At 37.8% G+C, this 19440-nt stretch overlaps 1 long non-coding RNA gene across 3 annotated transcripts in view; it reads right to left on the bottom strand.

Annotated features, from left to right (window-relative positions):
* Positions 1 to 17895, bottom strand: part of LOC122823123 — a 45254-nt gene extending 27359 nt beyond the window's left edge. For 2 of the 3 annotated variants that reach the window (XR_006369289.1, XR_006369288.1), the window contains exons 1-2: positions 17792 to 17895; positions 16815 to 16962 (exon numbers count right to left, since the gene is read on the bottom strand). This is a non-coding gene — a long non-coding RNA (uncharacterized LOC122823123). Of the gene's footprint in view, positions 1 to 7679; positions 9222 to 16814; positions 16963 to 17791 lie in introns of those variants that run through there. The other variant, XR_006369287.1, reaches the window with a different exon arrangement.
* Between the last annotated feature and the right edge of the window lie 1545 nt (positions 17896 to 19440).

Genomic DNA, 19440 nt, shown 5'->3' with positions numbered 1-19440 from the left:
CTCCAGGCTGGCCTTATTAACGTGTCACAGCAAGACGGGTGCCTCTATAATCTGTCTGCAAAGAAGATTCTATCACAAAAGTGCCCACTTTCCTCCAGCTGAAGGGTATGAAGTGGAAATGAACTATCAGTTCAGCAAACAGGTCATTTAGCTCCCTTTGCTAAATGGATGTGGACACAATCTGACAGTGAAGCATAGGGTAATGGTTTCTAATCATGGCTCAAGAGGAAGGTAAGAGACAATGCAAGCGAAAGGAGAAAGGTGGGTTTGCATTACCAGGCTTTGGTAGTGACCCTTATTTTGTGTTCACCTTTGACCTGGAGGGATGCTTAAGTGTATTTTATCACCTTCATTTGTCATTTCTAAATCTCTATCCTACCTGAACCATCTTTTGGGCTTGTAGTGACAGGAGTTCTACAGTACATATAAACTAATAATATGGATTTGGACCAATGGACTGGGATTTGAAGAAGGTTTCAGAGGAAAGGTCATTAACCCTCAGGGCAACAGCAGTGAGATTCACACAATCAAAGTAATCCACATGTGAATCAGGGTGAGCCAATCGAAAAGGTTAATGACTGGCTTTTTCACAAAGCATAGCCCTGAGGAGCAGCTAAGATCTGCACTGAGACATAAACAGAAGCAGTCAAGGGAAAATAACATTAAAGAGATTCTTTTGTCAGAGGTCTTCATCAGATGTGCTTATGGATGTGACATTATAGCCCTTTAAATGATAAAGCATTTACAAAAGACCACAGCTATAGAGATGGAATTGGATATTGAATGACATTTACATCACAATAATTACAACATTTACCTGATCCCCAACAGATGTGATGCTTGAAGCCATTTCAAGTCATCAAAGCTTATTGGTCAGAAAGTATTTTCTTTCTGTTTCCAGGCTTATTTTAGATTTCAAACAGGAGATTAGGTTAAATACAACATACTTCATGCACAAACCACTACTGCGCCATAGTAAAATATAATATGCGCTTATATATTATGTCCCTGTACAACCAGAAATGCTAAATGTTTTACTGGGATCTTTTGTGACACACAAAGCAGTACAAAAGTGACAAACAAAAGGAAAATTAAATATACGGAAGAAGATTAGGGCCACCGAAAAAAAATTATGCCATGTCATTGCCTAAAGTTCAGAATTCAATCTAGTTCACCAATGAGAGTGACACTTACCTCAACAGCCTAACGTAAATAAAACTAGGAAATTTTATCAATCAAAACCTAAGCAGTCAGAAAATGTGGAAATCAGTCACAACATTAAAACAGAGCACTGTATAACAACACTATCCCTTTTTTTCTCAACACTCCTAATTCCTCATCTAAACTTTGTAATTGTGGATAAAGAGTTTATAAAAACACTTGTCGGTGCCTTGTTTTTATTTCCTTCCATAAGTGGTGATTTGGGTTGTATTTGGCAGTGGGGACAAACCCTCTGACTTTAAGGCTGAATGATTCAGAGCACAGCCTAAGCATTCCTGAGTTGATAATCATCCAATCTTCATTAAAGCGCCATGCGAGACAAAACGCCAAACAATGAGTCACCCATTAATGGGGCTTCCATTGCAGCTACCCTCACCAGCAGAGAATCTCAAGGCCATGACAGTGGGAGGCAGTGGGTGAGAAATGACTGCCTGGTCTAAGGCCTCCAGAGTTACAAGAAAAGCCAAATGAATCCCCTCACCCTCATTCTAGACATGCATTATCCCCCCACTGTCATAAACTTGGCTGTGGTCAAGATTTACAGCTGCCTTGTGCTCCGTCTCCCATGGCTTTCCTTCCTAATTGTCGGCATGGCCTAGACCTTGACCAGAGCTTTTCTCATTTGGAGAACCTGGGATCTTCAGGATTGATTGCCAACACAAGCTAATAACAGAAAAGCCCTCTACACCCGTGGTTTAAGGGCGGAAGACAAGGCTGCCCTCCTGATGGCAGACTTGAGGAAAAGCCAAAGTAATTAAGTGATTTTCCAGTAAATTAAGATCTTTGTCAGAGAATGTATGCCAAAAGGAAGCAAGGAAACCTGGGATTAAGACAAAATCTGTTTTCACTTGGCTGCAACACATATATATATATATATATATATATATATATATATATATATATATATATATTTAAAAAAGCAAACAAATAAAAGTAGAACCAAATGCTTTACATTGAGTGGTGTGTATGTGGAAATTGGATACTAGATCTATGTGAAAATAATTTCTTGTTTGGCTTATCAGCATTTTTCTTAATTTGTTGAAGTTATTCCTCTGCAAACAGATCTTATGACAGAAACTCCCTGTATGTGTGCCAATTCAGTTAGCGGGAAACAGAAGCGGATGTGAGCCAAGGTTATAAACCGTAGGACATCAGCCTTTCTGATAAAGCCCTGCTGTTCTGTAAACTTGGCTGGTTCCCGCTCCATCACAAAAGGCTGCATTACAGTACAATGCCCTTACATTGTCATGGTGCAAACACGGAGTCTGGAGAGAAGAGGGAACAAGAAATGCAATCAAAGATAAAAGCTTAGAAGTAATTTCTCCTCCATAAAGAGAGTCCTGTTTGGAGCAGAGTTATCAAGCAGAGAGTCTCTGCTATTGCAGTTTGGAATAGCTTTTATTTCCTCTTTATTCATTCAGAAACATTTAGTGTCATTTCATTCTGGCTTAAATTAAAAGAAGAGCAGGAATAAAAGAATGGGAAAAATGGATCAATTTTATTGGTTTAAGTCTCAGGATTACACTCATTTACTAATTTTAGAGGAGGTTAAAAGCTCCGTTTAACCTGTTGAGGACAAACTGAAAGGGAAAAACAGTTAAAACAGAGTATCAGGATTAAATCCAAATTATTTCCAGCAGGTAATGATGTAGGTCAGTTCACATGTAAAGGCATACTAAGGTTTTAAAAATAAAAACACTCCAACAGTTTAAAGTTATTTTAAACAGATGCTGGAGAAAGTGAGAGAGATTGCCTGACTATAAAGAGTGCTGAGTAATGTAGAGATACTCCTCCCCCAACAGCAGCTGCTGATCAGCTGGCTGATATAAAGTCATCATGAGCTACTTCTTTTTTCTGAGTTTTAAAAATCTTACACTGTAAAGGTTCGAAGGTTAAAATATTGGTCAAATATTGGTACACCAATTTTGGTGGAAATAAACACTAAATTTTGCAGGTGTTTATCTTCTTCTTTTTTTTTTTTTCAAGTTTATGTATTAGTGTTTTCAATAACATCCTTTTTGTCACCTTGTCCCATACTCAGTAAAAACATTTTACATTTAAGTAGCTTCCCTTAAAGTGAAACGGTTGTAAGCTAGAGTGTAGCTCTATCCGATCTTAAGCCAGGAGTGAGGAGACAACGGCATGCTCTTTGTGGCTAATTTGGTGCCATTAAGTAATGTTTCCCAGCAAAGAAAGAAAGTTCCCTTAGGCAGAGTGAACCACTGCAATTTGGCTGATTAGACGACGTGAGATTGTACTTATGCGGGTTTATTTTCCTTCATTCTGCGGGATTTTTTTCAGAATGAATGTTTGAGAAGGACAAATGGGGGAGATGAGACGAAGAAGATTGGGAAGCGCAGATTAAAGCACGAGAATTCAAGACTGGTAGATTGGGAGTAACGTCATATAAGAGAAGAGATTGCTCTCTTATATGTGGGGATGAAGACAAGGAAGTAATAAAAGGTAGGGGAGAAGGCAAGATTAACAAATAAGGAGAAAGTGAGGAAGAAGAAAGATAGTACAACGGAGAGATGCTTCTTTGTCACAGAGGCAGTGAACAGCTGGAGCTCCTGTTACAGCAGCTCCTTGTGTGATTACACATTGCTACACAAACACCAGACAGTGTGTGGGAACAACAACGTTTTAGTTAACAGTTATGTTAAAGTGTTTTCTTCTGATGTGGTGTTACTTTTATCGCTGGGTCATTTAGTGTGTACAACTGGTAACTTGCTCTTGTTTTACTAGGATGAAATCCAAGGTATCTACAAGATATTCTTCAATATATCTCCACATCCTTTGCTCTCAAAGACCACAGCCTTTGGTGGTCTTGTAAATGCAAGTCAGACTTGCAACTTGCTTTCCTGCTTCAGATTAGTCAGATTAGAGTAAAAACAAGTTTGTGTTTTGTTTTTTTAGTTCTACGCCCCTAAACCCTCTAGACGCCAGCTTTTCCCCCCTTCACAGCAGTAGCTTGATGTTAAAAAGACAGACATTTAGATTATAATATGGCCCCCACTTGTCAGCAATTTTTAGAGGATAAATAAGCAGCAAAACATCATTAATTAAACATGGAAGTTCACAGCAGAAGCTTATGTTTGCTCCGGGGTAACAGTTTAAAGGAAGGAGGCTCTTAAAACTGAGCCGAAAATCCACAATATATAGAGGATGCCACACAAGAAGCAGATCTCCTGGTGTACCCTAAATACAAAATGTCCCATTCTGTACTTTTATGTGCATTCCAGACAGGGACGCATTCTCCTTACTTTTCTTTCTTTGGCAATTACAACAAAGAAGACGAGAGTGTTAATACTACTAAGTACTTAAAGTATCAATTAATAAAGCAGAGAAAATAAAATCTCGACATTCACTGATACTTCATCTTTTGAGCAGAACTGGATGATTTTCAGGTCGAATGACTATTGTAGGTCTTTTCCAAGTTGGTTACAGCATCGCATGTCACGCAGACAATAATTCTCCCTTGCGGACTCAAAGTTTTCCATTTCCACTATAAGAGTTGTTGAAAAGGCCCGGGTGTTTGGAAAAATGTCAGAGGAAGCAAAAAGATGTAACAAGCTTTTTAAAAGGGAACACTATTTTTTATGGCATGTCATGAAATGTCTGGGGTTTTTTTCAAGTTGCAAGAGAAGGAGACATAAAAGGAGAGGTGAACAGAACAACCAAGTTGTTCCATTTTATCCCTTGAGCTTTCAGCTTCTGTCATGGAACACTGAGGATCTGGAACATTTGTCTGCTAAATTTAAGGGCTATGGCTACCTTCTCTGGTGAATGCATACCAGGAAATGGGTTGCAGAATGTCGGAAACTGAAATAAGGAACACCCAAAAACTTATTTTGTCATTTAGCTGTGGCAGGGAAGGCACTACTTGCCGTCAATGTTGATCTATTTTTTTTTTCTTTTTAACTTAAGCGCAATATTTATATATAAATCACTTAATTGCGATTTAAAAAGTAAGACATTACATTTGCCTCGGTATGAGGGAATAAAAAATATACATAAAAATTTCAACACTGTAGGAAAGTTGACTCTCAGCATTGCATCTAAAAAGTGGCCTGTCAGTTTGTTGTCTTTTAGGTCTGTGGGTTTCTGTTGTGTGTTGTCATTACTTATTCCTATTCCTCTGTGTGGAAATGAAAATGCCTTTCAGCGACACTTAAAGACAGTGATTCTGATAGGCTGTAGGAAACAACCCCAGAGTCACACAAGTGACGGGTTCACTATTTTGTTTTGCTGAGAAACAAACAGCTGTGGGGGAAAAAAAAAAAACAACAAAAAAAAACATCTGTGGCCTACCAGTATTATGTACAAATTAATTTCTACTGAATTGAAAAATAACACAATGCTTCCTGTATTGATGTACTATGAAACATCTCATTTGACTACAAAAGATAGGACAAATTTGTGGTTTAGGTGATTGTTGCTGCTTCTTATACATTTATTTATGTTTCCTTTCAGGAGGGCTAGAAAAAGAAATATGAAAAACAATCTTAATTTATTTCATGATATTAAATTGGCATATTCTGCAAGTCAGCAACAGAGTGAAAGTTGTACTAGCGAAGCAAATCATTCAGAAAACTGTACTTAATATTATATTGTGGTTATTTAAAAGAATACGGCATATACTGAAAATTATTTCTACATGTCAAACCTTTGCAAAAAACGCAGATCAAGTATCAGCAATAAAATACTGCAAGTTATGACAAAGTTAAAAGAAAACGTAAGAGGAAACACAGTTGGGTGAGAGGGTCTGGAATGTAACTTTGGAATACTGCTCATATCAAAAAAGCATTTACTGCCACAATCTCCTTCCCTTCTCTGCTTTTAGATTTGCACACCAAGACAGCGTCAGAGCTCATCTGGTTTCCAGGTTTGTCAGGTTGTTAGGAGACACAACACTCATCCTCAGTCCACATCTGAAGTTTTTGGTTAGCACCACTGCTCGCTCATATCTAAAATAGCTCAGGACAGGACCTGGGTTAAAAGAAAAATGCTACCAGCTCCGCCACAGCTAATCATCATGTGATGAATCATTTGAAGAAAAGCCCCTTAGCTGTGGTTGAGGGATCACAGATTGCAGATCTCTCCTCTGAAGCTTTATGATTTACGTGTGTCGGGAGAACAGACTGATGTACAGGGCTCTGCCTTTTCAACTCCACATGTGGAGCTGAGGGTGAACAGAGAGTGACACTAAAGACCTTCCTATGAAGAAAAAAATGTCAAATTCCATTTTTTGGTTATTTAGCAAAAATCGTTGAGATGTTTGATTGATCATACATATGTATAAAAAGAGAGGAATCTTTTGGAAGTACATATATGAACTGCCAAAGGCATTTTGTCTGACTCATATTGGACTCATACTCCGTGACCTACTGTAACAACCAAAAACGTCCCAAACACATTTAAACGTATGAAAACTGCCATCGGCTTATGGTTTTCCGGTATTAAACACAATGGCCTAGTATTAAGTGATTTTTGCAGGAACTCTGTCACAAAAATCATTCCATCTCTAATGCCAGTGCTACCAACTGCATGTGCATAATGTGCATTTTCTTTGCTAATTATTAAAAGACACTGTGTTACATGTACATTCAGCAAATCGCTCATAAATGAGGTAATGTTCTGTAACAAAGCAAACATCACCCTGAAGACCTGCGCAACCAGCGACTCCACCAGCTCTGGGATAAAACCGGCTCTTGCTGCCGTACGTCCAATCCGCCGCAGCTGCGAGATGGTAGCGTTGACAGAAATGAACTGTACAAACCACTAAGTGGTAAGGTGACGCTTTGCTGCCAGCTGAAATGGAAACAGCGCATAGGGTAAACATTTACACAAGTCTGATGAAACCTCCAACATCCGGCTCGCCGCCCTGGCCATATATTCCAATCACATGCTCTGCGCCCGTGTGCTCCTCCATGCTGTGGGCTGACACCCACTCTGGCTCAACGTGCCTCCCTCCATTTATTTCACAGCAAATGGAGCAAAACGCTTCAACTGTAGCTTCGGTCGCCATAAAACTAAATCTCAACTCTTTTGATTGCCCGAGGACAAAAACAAAAGAGATGAATACACTTTATAGATAATTGTGATGATTGTTTAATTGCATGAAGCTTCTGGCAATCTGGCAGGAAAGTGGTAAACTGAATAACCGACTTTGCAGGAAGATGCATGCTTCTCTTTAATCACTCTTAAAGTTCTTAAGCATTAATTTAGACAGACAAGTTTCTTGTAAATTGCCTTTACTTTAGCTGCTTTTTTAGTTGGCTTTTGAGTGTTGTTTCTTCGAGGAAAAATTAAAACCATTCCCGGTGTGCTCATGATGAATAGAGGCAGCCTCACACAAAGGTTGGGTCGTATTTAATACTTTCCCAGGCAGTGTGGGCTCTGCCCTTCTTGTGGATTCCCAACATCATGTTCTGAGCTCTCGAATACAGAGACCAAACCACATTAGAAGATTTAATTAGAGATACATAAAAATGGACTGCCACTTAGCATAGTTTCTCCTCAAAAAAACAATATTCTAAGCACAAAGTCAGGATCATCAAGTTGAATATGAGACTGAACACACAGCTTTTCTGAAAAAAAAAAAAAAAAAAAAGCAGGAAAATGTTAGAGCTTTGCATTACTATAAATGCTGCAAGGAGACAAATCAATCTGAGTCACAATCTGAAGCTGCTGAAATCATATCCTCTGGAAAAAAAATATGGCAGAGGAATTTTGTTTGTGTAATTAGTTCTCTGCACTATTTCCCTCTGGTTAAACACAGGCAAGGAAGATGGAGAGAGAGAGAGAAAAAAACAGAAGCATGTTGCAGAAGCATGTTGTTGTACAGGTTTTTGCAAGTCTGGCAACATCCATCAATCTAAAAGACATATTTACAGGTTTGTGGCTGAAAAGATTCCAGTTTGCACAACAAACAGTGCTGATTATATGAGGAGCAACCAAAACTTTAAAATAACTCAAAATTGTTAGAATTCAAAATCATATGATTTTCATTACATTTAAGTTTTTGTGTTATTGGAAAGATATTTTTATGTAATATAGTAGTCTCTAATAGTACATTTTTTAAGTCTCGCCACACATTTTAAGTAAATTTGACTATTATTCAACACATTAAAATGCTGTAGCCTAAACCAACCCATAGTAGCTCTGCCTGGATATTTAAGATTGTTGTCTCACTGGTGAACCTCCATTTAAATTTTAACCCCTCTTTCAGGTTGTCTTTCAGGATTGTCATGTATTCATCTAAATACAGATGTGAACTGTTTATTTACCTCCACACTTAGCATATTGTATGTAGGCCAGAAAGTTTAGTTTCGGTCCCAGCTGATCAGAAGTTTGCTTAAACAGTTGGCCCCTCCTTATCACTGAAACATAAAGGCCAGATTTGTGCAGTATAAGACTCATCATCTTGTTTACAGATTCTCCCATCTTAGCTGAGAATCTCTGCATCTTCATCAGGGTTGCATGCGTCATCTACTAAGTCATTTCTTACCTTCTCTGCTGCTCTAGGTGGATGGTCCTGTCTTGGTAGATTTAGTTTTGATTTTCCTTTTTGGATGATGGATTGAACAGACCTGGTGTGCAAACATGGCTTACTCATAAACCTAAAATATATGTTTACATATTTACGGCATGAAAAAGTCTCTAGCTGTAAAACAAATTTATGAGAAGTAACCAAAACTTAAAAATCACCAAGAAAATTTTATAAAACACTTTTGATTCTGCACCGATGCAGATGGCTGTTTTCCTGTCTAGGATCCGACATTGGCGCCTACAGAGAGCTCCGGCATTCCTTGGTAATCGAGCAAACACTTTTATAGCAAAGGTCCATGATCAGGAGGCTGAGGTATTAAGGTATTAAACCTGGGTAGCAACATTGAACAGGGCAGGGGGGTTGGAATCGGATATGGGGCTTCCTCTAATCAGCCAGAGGCTCCCGACTCCCTCAGGCCAACAGGATGCAGTGGTTCCAAGAAATCACTCTGCGCACACACAGCCGAAAGGGGGGAAGAAAAAAAAGAGTTAGAGAAATGGCAAATGCACACATTGAAGGTGAGACGTAAGGAGGGGGGGCTTAGACAGCCAGCGGCATCTAAATAAACACAAACCAGATGCTGGACATGAAGAACACGTGCGGATTAGTGCTTTCAGTAATTCTACAAATATTGGTAGGCAGAATGGCAGATACAGTCGTAATGTGTGCGTCTGAACACTTAGCAGCCACAATCTTATCATTACATCACTTTATGTTCAGGACTAATGTTAAAGTTATAATTTAGATTCAGCGAATATAAAATGTGCCCAGGATGGAGTGGCTGTGGAAGGTTTGCACATCCCTTCTAAAATGCACGAGACGTTAAATTAGCAAAGTGTCTTCCAGCACAAGTGGAAAAACAGTTTTTAAGGGAAAATATTTGCTTAACCTTTGGACTAAAACTGTGGATTTAGTATCCTTAAGTTCACATCTGAACTTTAATAAATCTGGTTAATCTGAAATCAAGATAAGCTGAGGGGAACTATCCTGACATCTGCATCTTTTAGCTTTATCTGCAGTTCACAGGTAAGGCAAAATTATCTTATTGCAAAAGGTATCTGTCTGGAGAAGAGTACAGAAAAACCTCATCACTATAACTTATGTCAATGACACATCAGCAATAATAAAGCTGTCCCAAAAGCTGGGCATTTCTCCAAAACCGAGGAAGACAACATGAGTAACTCCCAGCAGGCTTCGATCTACACACAGCAGCAGTCTTCTTTATTCTTCACATGTTTGTGCCAGATCATGAACTATCTCAGCCAGGTTAAACTGAATGTATTCATGTTCATAGTTCACCACCTTAATATTTCAAACCAAGTTCACAGCTCCAATTAAAACCAATACTTATGCATTTTTCATATTTTGTCAAACATAAAGTAAAACAAAATGTATACACCATTACCTTTTTCACAAATCAACCAAAGAGTTTTGTCATTGCCTAGGATCCATTTCATAGAATATGGTTTGTGTGAGACTTTGCTCAAATAACTCGTATTTTACAGTACCTAAACCGTTGCTCTCATCCGCATATTTTAATAGTGAGAAAAGAAACCTGAAATCTTGACTCTGCAGCTCTCGTTTTAGAATATCTTTGTAACTGTCCATTTTTAAACCTCTTATTACATGTCAAGTCAGTACAAACAGGATTTTGCTCAAGGTTTTTCTCTCTCTCTCTCTCTCTGTTATTGCACTGTCAAGCACCTACCAAAATACTATATAACTGGCACTGAGTTGTTGGGGTAAAAGCATCTACTCAGTGCATGTTTTTAAAAGCATTTTACAGCCATAAAATCAAAACAATTTCAGATAGCCAGGAAACTATTATTGTCATAAGACAGCTAGCACACCATCATGATCCTCTTTAACACAATCTTGATTATGTTGAACAAAGGCTAAAAACAAAATGTCAATAACATAAATTAAATAAATATCTCTTCTTTTTGGTTATCTTAGGCAATCAATTGTTGGCTAGGAGAGTCCAAAGTTGTCTATGTTCCCTCTCGTACATTAAGAAGAAACAATCATAAAATTTGGTGACAACCCCCCCCCCACAAAAAACAGTAGTGTAACCTCAGAACCTTAACAGTTTGAGCATCAACCTTCAGTTAATATTTTTACGTAATAAAAAATATTCACTAAGGCAGCCTTTTTAAGTTTAAAGTGAAGAGAGAAGCATTAGCCTAAATTACAAACATTGATTATGACAGACCTGTATTGTGTTGCAGCATATTTTTTTCCATTCACCCGAAAACAGAAAACCATCAAATGTTATCAAATGGGCCGCGTTCCCATGATATGAAAAAAAAGAGGGAAACAAACAAACAAACAAACAAACAAAAAAAAAAAAACAACTCAGCAGTGTTGAGTTAAAAGTTCTCAAAATAGGTACCTCCTTTCATACACAGCACCGTCATAAACCAGAGTTGGATTAAAAAACAATATTTTCTTCCAAAGAAATCATTTAGGCTGTATTAAATTCCCTCAGTCCCTTGTAGAAGAATGTATTACGGCCTAAAACTTTCAGACTAAACCTCCGTCCCACCAAAACCTTTTCTACATTGAAGCAGTGTCATTCTCTAGGGTTCATTTTCTTCTGATTTCCATCTGAGATTTCTCTCAAGTTGGGTGCAATCATGGATAGTCTGTTTTGATGCAGCTGATTCCATTTTAAAACCCTAAACAGCTAACTTTAGGTATTCCTCCCCCAATAACAGCGTCTACATTAAGTGGTGTTGAAAGGATGACCTGGTAAATTTAGTGATGGTGCATTCACTGCCCAAAAAAAAAAAATCACCAGTCAATTTCTAAATGTCTCTTCTTACAAGTTCAATCCATTTACCACTCAGTTTCAGATTCAGGCCCCACCACATCAAGCTCTTTATATATAAAAACATTGTGTGCAATAATCCTCATTGAGGTTTTTAAAGGTGTAATATAAAAAAAATTATAATTTGGAAAATCGCTAAAACTGTTTCCCTTTTATGTGTAATTTGCATGTTATCCATATTCTCTCTTTATGAAACTATATTCAGAAACACACATTAGGTTAAATAACCACTCTAAATTGCCCGTATGAGGGTATGCGAGTAGATATTTACATGTCTCTGTATTGTCAGTTAATGGACTTGTGATAGGTAGACACCAAATTACACAACTCTGTACTGATGAAGAGAAAAAAGAAAAATGAATGGATGATCTGAACAGAGGAAAGAAAAGCAATAAATGCCAGTGATGTCTATGTTTTCCTGATTTTTTTGTGTCCCTGAAGAGAAGCAATACAATGATTAATGATGCTGCTGTAGATGTTTTAATTACTAAGAACTCAAAGACTAATCTCCTGATGAGTGCTGAAACAACTGGCAACCTATACAAAGGTGCCTCTGAGAACAGAAGCTATGTTATGGAGGTTTTGTTGCAGATGGTTTCAACCAACCAGCAAGCAACTGGGCAACTCCACCCTTTACCACTCCTGAGAGGCCCACGGTAATGGCCCTCGAAAGTGTTGAAATAGTTGGACGGATGATACAAGCAAGGAAAAGAATGGCAGAGCCGAAGGAGCATGAAATAAACTGGCCTTGAGCAGAGACAGTGACCAGAAAGCAATTTGTTTTCCCCTCCATGAATTACAGGCCAGAGCCAGCCGCCGTCTCCAAATGGGAACCAGCTTGGATCTGCCCAGACACAACTATTTGGGAACAGTGAGAGTTCTGAACAGAGAAAAACACCATCCAAAACCTCACGATTCCTCTGGGCTATGCAGCCTTCCTAAAAATTCTTGGGTGTTCCTTATTATTTTTTTGAAGACAATTACATAAGTGTGTAGTGGAAATATCTAATATGGTGTCAGACTTCTTAAGCTTTTTGCTTTGTTTTATCAGTATCAGATTTTTTAAGTTAGCTTCAATATCTGTCAACCCCTGGTTCTTTTACTCTGTCAGAATGCAAAACTCAGCTAAGAAAGCATGTGGATATATTTTACTTGGCCTTTTCAATTTTAGAGTGGGTTGTTTGGATACATATTTTATGTAAATGAAAAATCCACAGGATTTTTAGTGGTATTGCTGCAGATAATTAAGAAAAAAAACTCTGACTTTACAGGTGTACAAAATGCCCAAGGTAATTTCTTTGTGGAGCTTTATTTAATCATTTATCCAGAAACAACACTGGGTTTTTTGTAATGTTTTTTTTTTCTTTAATTTTAATGCTCATTCAGTAAGTAATGAGTCAGATTTATCAAAGATTTGACTACAAGAGCTTAACATTTAGTTTTATTTTGAAAACCAGTTGTAAAAGTGGAGATTTGCTGCAGATATCAAAGTGTACCAAGGTTTTAAAAAACCTTGGTACACTTAGTGGTATTGCTTCTTACTCTTTAATAAGAGTAAGAAGAGAAGCGACATTTAGTATTTATGTACCAAAAATCTGCAACAAACTTCCAGAAAACTGTAAAACAGCTGAAACACTGACTTCCTTTAAATCTCAACTAAAAACCCACTTGTTTAGAGTTGTATTTGAAACGTAATCAATTGCAAATTTATTGACGGAATCTGACTTGATGTTGTGTTTTTATTGTTGATTCTATGTTGCATTGTATTTTTGTATTTGATTTGATGTAAAACACTTTGAAATGCCTTGCTGCTGAAATGTGCTATACAAATAAAATTTGATTGATTGATTGATAATCATCTCAAGACGTATTTGAACATGTTGTCAGGATCACAGAAACAAAAAACAACTTATTAATCAATCAAAGTAATGTGGTCTCCATTTGCTTAACTAGAAATTTTAACAGCAAGTATTCCTACTTCAGCATAATGCAAGTAAATCAGAGCAAGTTAGTTGAGTTTCCATCTCACATCTTGCACCCCTGTGGCTGCTGAGCTCATCTAGCTCTCTGGAAGAGGATGTTTACTCGAATGGATTAATCACCAGAGGGGTCCACTTTGAAGAAGGGCAATGAGATGAAGGGGTAGAATGATGGCTGAAGGAAAGTTGAGGACCTGAGCTGAGATGGAAGGAGAGAGGATTTCAGTTGGGAGCTGCTGACGCTACTGTGAGGCTTATGATTCCTGGCATTGTCTCCTGGTTTCTGGTGCAGCAGCCTTTGCATGCCGACCTTATTAAGGTGGGCCAAGACCCCTAAGAATTTAGCCCATATGCTCTCCCTTTGCCTACCAAACAGCACCTTGAGTCTTAGCCAAAGCACACAATCTGTTTCCATGTCCCCCATAATACTCTCATCAAAAATATGTACCTTATCTCTTTCATCACAACTACATCAGAGGCTTACAAGCCATGCAGCTTTCTTTTTTTATACAATATTTGAAAAACAAAGGTAAAGGTGATTGGTTTCCTGTCTTAGACATTTAAATGCTCATTAGTTAAGTCACTTAAACATGAGGTACACAGAAATTAAACATTTCCTTTTGCAGCTTTCACAAGACAGAAAAGCAGTTTAGTTTTCTTCTAGGTCATTTTTTAAAAGGCTTCCTTTGTTCCAACTTTCCATCCATCATTCTGCAGGGGTGTGAGTTCTGGACTTTTCAACATTTTTGGCCAGCCCATTTCGGGCCAAGAAGAAAACCTAAGCAGACATTAGCTACAGTTTTCAAACTGTCTACCAGCTAAACTGCACACTTTTGGCTCAGTATGGAGGTGGAATGAGCTGCAGACCCCTAGTCGATGATATACTTTAAAACAGGACCTTGGAATACTATTCAGACCTCTAAACTTTTATTATAACCACAAGACTTAGTGTATTGTAGCGGGAGTTTATGTGAAAGACCATCATAAAGCATAAAAATATGAAGAGGAAAGAAAGTAATATGTAATTTTCCAAAGGGTTTTCAAATACAACTTTAAAATGTAATGTGCATCTGATTCAGCGTCACTGACAATCAAGTAATATTGATTCTGTTCCAATGCAATAGAAAAGCAAACTCACCACCTTGCAAACTCTGGTGACATGTTTCTACATAGTTAAATTCTATTACAGAGCAAACAGGGAAATAACTCAAAAGCAAAGCATAAAGCATGAGAAATATCTCGTGTCAAGCAGACCTCATGCCTGTTCTCTGTTCCTGTCCAGAGAGTTGTTTCCCTTTCCAGAGCACAGCAACGCTACAAGTGTTTGCCTTGTGGTGAAGATGATGATGGGGGCATAACAAACTCCAGGGACAACAGAAGGCTTCAAGAAAACAAGTTCAAAGGGGCTAATGAGTAACTGCAGGTCAAACACTGATGAAATAAGGGCTTAACAAGACAGCGTGTAAATTCTTCTGAGTTTGCACGCAATCACCCAGTCCTGACTCTTTGTATTTCTGTGTGCCATGTTGAAATCTATCCTTTGCTTTTGTATGCTTTAGTTGAGCACTGAATGGTCATTAATCGGAGCACCTCTCTTGGAAAAGTCTGCGAGACTGCGGAAGAGACATGATGATGTTTTATGGCAAGAGGAATTCCAGATAACAGGATATATTACAAAAGTTTCTTACTGAAAACTACAAAAGCTAGAATGTAATCACTGCACGAAGTTGGGGTGTTTTTCTAAATGGAGTCAAACAGAACACAACATGTTGTTGCTTGTTTTTCTATTTAATTTTTAGCTCCTACTTAAAAGAAGAAGTTTTTTATATCATCACATCTATCCATGTATGTTTAAACGCATTTGAGGTGTCAATAATGCCAGAAGACATGTGTTTGCAAGTTTTTAGTGGTTGAAAATTGTATACTCATCCAAAATATTGCCTTTTCTTAAACATTCAGCAGAAAACCATAGGAGTGGGACAAAGACTACAAATCCACCAATGAGCCAGTAAAAGATCGTACTTGGACAGGTTTTATTTAATCGGTGTTCAGCAGTGGTCAGCAATTCTACTGAGATAATGAAAATCAGATGTTATTTACCAAAACCTAGAACTCATACAAATTTTGGTCTACCAACCAGTTCAATATTATTATTATTATTATTATTATTATTATTATTATTGTTATTAACCTTATGATTCTGAGTACATTCGCGGAAATTTTGCTGTGATGTACTACAGGGGATGTCCCATGTAATTACTGTATTTTATGCTACTCAGACCTTCTACCTCTATCAAACAGCAGCAGATTTTTGTTGTTTATTCCAAAAAAGACAAAAATAAATCCAAATTAAACTGGGGACATGCTATACACATTTTGGCCCAATTTTACACCCGATAACCACATGGGGAAAATGCGTGTCAGTATTCACTAGTCAGTCAGCAGGGTGAGCTGGCACAAACGTCTGTTAGTGTGAGATGGGGTGAAAACTGGAGCCAGCAAAAGTGTGATGGGAACCAGCCTGACCTCCGTTGCAGTCAAACACAAACTTGTCTAATTTTTTGAGGCATCTCTGGATGCAGTCAGGCAGAGTGAACTGATCACAGACCCCAGCTGAAGGTTTGCTTCAGCTGGGGTCTGCTGACAGCAAATATTAAAAAAGAATGGCTGGAATATGGCATCAGCTGAGAGCAGACTTCTTTTTTTGTTACTTTATGTGCAACTGTACAACATTATAAACCAAAATGTTATTTAATACTGGCTATAAGCTAACTAATTTCCATTACATTATGTAGTAATGAAAGGCTCTAAAGCAGGTGAAAAAAACTAATTGAAAGAAGGCAAAAAATAAACTAAATACACATATTGTACATAAAGGTGATGGGACTAACTTTAACAAATTGACATTTCTCGTTGAAATATTTACAGCATAGACATCCTTACTGTTTACTTCCACAATCCTTTTCAAATATTAGATTGTTGTCTATAAGATAGAAACAATAAAAAATTTTTTGTCAACAATTAAAATTGACAGTCATTCTAAAATCCCACAAATGTCATAATCTCAAAAAAATGTCTCCAATTCTTATGACTGTCCAAAGAATAAACACTATGAAAATTATATTCACTTGTGGGATAAAACTACGGTAATGTGTTAATCACACGTATGCTGTGTATGAGGGAGTAAAGCAGAAAAAGGACATGTCCAAATTCTGAGAAAATCCTAGATTACCTCTAGTTGCTGGGATGTTTGCTCCTTTGAACCCTCATGAGAATTTCCACAAGAGTTTGTGAGCTCAGTTGACTTGAGTTCATTTGAATAATCCTTTAGTTTGCGATTCTTCAGCAGTTCCAGCTGGTAAGTGTGATCCCCCGTCTTTCTGTTGTGAAGCAAACAGCAGTCTCTTAATCATTTCATAATGTTTGACGGCAGTGAAATTCATGTAGTCAACATCAGGATGGGCAGATCAGACCAAGAAGAAAACCGGAAATCTGTAACATCTGACCCGTTTGTCTCTGATGGAAACAATGCCCTCGAATTCTTGAGCATTTGTTATTCACTCATTCCTTGTTTTTCAAAAGTTGCTGTAACAAAACATTATTCAAACATTCAACATAATCACTTCCAGGGCGCGGCTGTGGCACCGTCAATAATGTGAGTACGTCACCTATGAACGAATTCTTTCTACAGGTAGATCTGATGCAGACTATGAAGACAAAAGGAGGGAAAAAATTCAAAACCCTTCCATAATGAGCTTAATGGTCACACCACATCAGTTCAGAAGAGGATCTGCCTTAAAGCCAATACCTCACAGCTCATTTAACTCTCTGCTCATTTTTCATGTAGGGGATCCTTGACTGTGAAGTGAAGGAAAATCCCAATACAAATCCACAGGCAGACAGTACAGAGCCTCCTAATTCATTCAACCAGTAATAATTCGGCTTTTTAAGACATTTAAAATCATTCCAGCTTCAAAACTGAAAATTATTCTGCTCAGAATTAGCAGACTGAGAATGTGCCAATTTACCAGTTTGAAGTTATGTATGGACACTTTTTAAAAAATAATTAAAGAGCTTCACTCTGCCAAACAAAGAAACACCCATTCTTAAAAGGTAGAGGCAGGAGTTTATTCTTGATAACTGGCACTGTGGGCCACACACACAAAAGAAAATGCTAACAGAGAAGTTCACATTCCACCTGGAACTCACCAGAAAGCTCGTTGCTTTTCTTCATGTTCTCCAGCTATTAAAGTCATATGGAAAAATAAAATCCAGAGGTATCAGGGAAGGAATCTGAGAACTGGGCAGATGGGGGGGGGGGGGGGGGAGTTCATTTTTATTCTTTTCTTCTCCCCTAAAACAGAAAAATAAAACCTTTATCACACATCAGAAAGGAGAATACATATGTCAAACATTATAGGAAGGTGCCGTCACATCACAACCTACCGGTACTCTCACAGACAAAAGAAAAAAAAAATATCCCAGAAGGTCTATGAATTTTGAATATCAGATCAAGCTTTCAATCATACCATAGTGAAATAAATTGATTTCCCAGAACAAAATATGAAAAAAGTGATTTTTTTTTTTTTTTTGTAACACACAAATAGATTAAATCTGATTCCAGATAGCGTCTGTAATAATCATTGTCCTCTGCCCAGACTCTGCTGTGTAGCGTATTACTGAAAAGTCTCCAAAGGGACAACTAAAAAAAAAGACACTTAAACATAATGGCTCATGTTAGCAGTATGGAGCATTAAATTCTCTTTTCTTACCCTGAATTCATCCATAGTCAGTATTATTTAAATAGAGTCTATGCGAGTAGGTGAGCGTATGACCATTAAACAGAATAATGGCTTCTTGGAGACGCGACCATGACGTTTCTCGTTGAAAAACCGTAGACCATACATTACTGGCTCCCCTAAAATCTACACTGTAACTGAATCAATGATCCAAAGGCATTACAACAGGGCCACCCAGCAGAAAGACCCCATTTATGGAAACATAAGAGAGGGGGGGAAAAAACTGCTATCAGGCTTACAATATACTGAGACTTTGATACAGGGCAGTCAAATGATGCACAGATTGAAGGATCTCATTCTGCTTTAAGTTGCTGTAAGGGGGATATAATGCAAACCAGCCACAGACTGGAGGAGCTTATGTGGGAGTTTGCATCAGTAGAGGGAGATCTGCCACAGCGACAGAAGCTCTCCGTGTTTCAAGCGTGATTTAGACATGAAGAAGTGGAACAGAATCTGGGAAGCGTCAACGATGACGAGCAGCCACGGGAGGGGACACCACACAATCCATCTCCATTAACTCCTGTTCACCTCTCTTTTGAACTGTCATTATGGATCTGTGTGTAAATTATTTACTGTATGTGTGTACATAATCTTTGACCACTGCTAGCCATCTGTTTCCAATCACAAAACAAACACCATCACTGAACATCTGTGGTTAATTTCCGATTTCTTTGTTTAAGAAAAAATGGCAAAACAAAATGATTTTTGCCTAAGTCTTTAATGAACCGAGTTCAATTTAGTTTATTTTATAGCATCAGCTTACAACAAATGTCATCTGAAGGCACTTTAAGAGACACAAATTATATACAGCAGTATACATTGTGAATTCAATCCAATCATAAAGTCAAATATTGGGTCAACACTTGCAGAAACAGTGTGCAAGAAAATTCAAAAGCATGTTTATATTAGTGTGAAATCCCCTTCAAGGGATTTGGTTTGCAACACCATGGAAATTATAACTATTCAGACTTTATTCATAAAATTATAAATGATTGCTAGAGGGCAATAAACAGGTTAACTGACTTTGCAGGAGCCAGTAATGGTAAAAAGATTTTAATA

This window comes from Gambusia affinis, linkage group LG20 (genome assembly GCF_019740435.1).
Source record: "Gambusia affinis linkage group LG20, SWU_Gaff_1.0, whole genome shotgun sequence".
NCBI classification, from domain to species: Eukaryota; Metazoa; Chordata; class Actinopteri; order Cyprinodontiformes; family Poeciliidae; genus Gambusia; species Gambusia affinis.
This window is presented reverse-complemented; position numbering and strand designations above follow the sequence as displayed.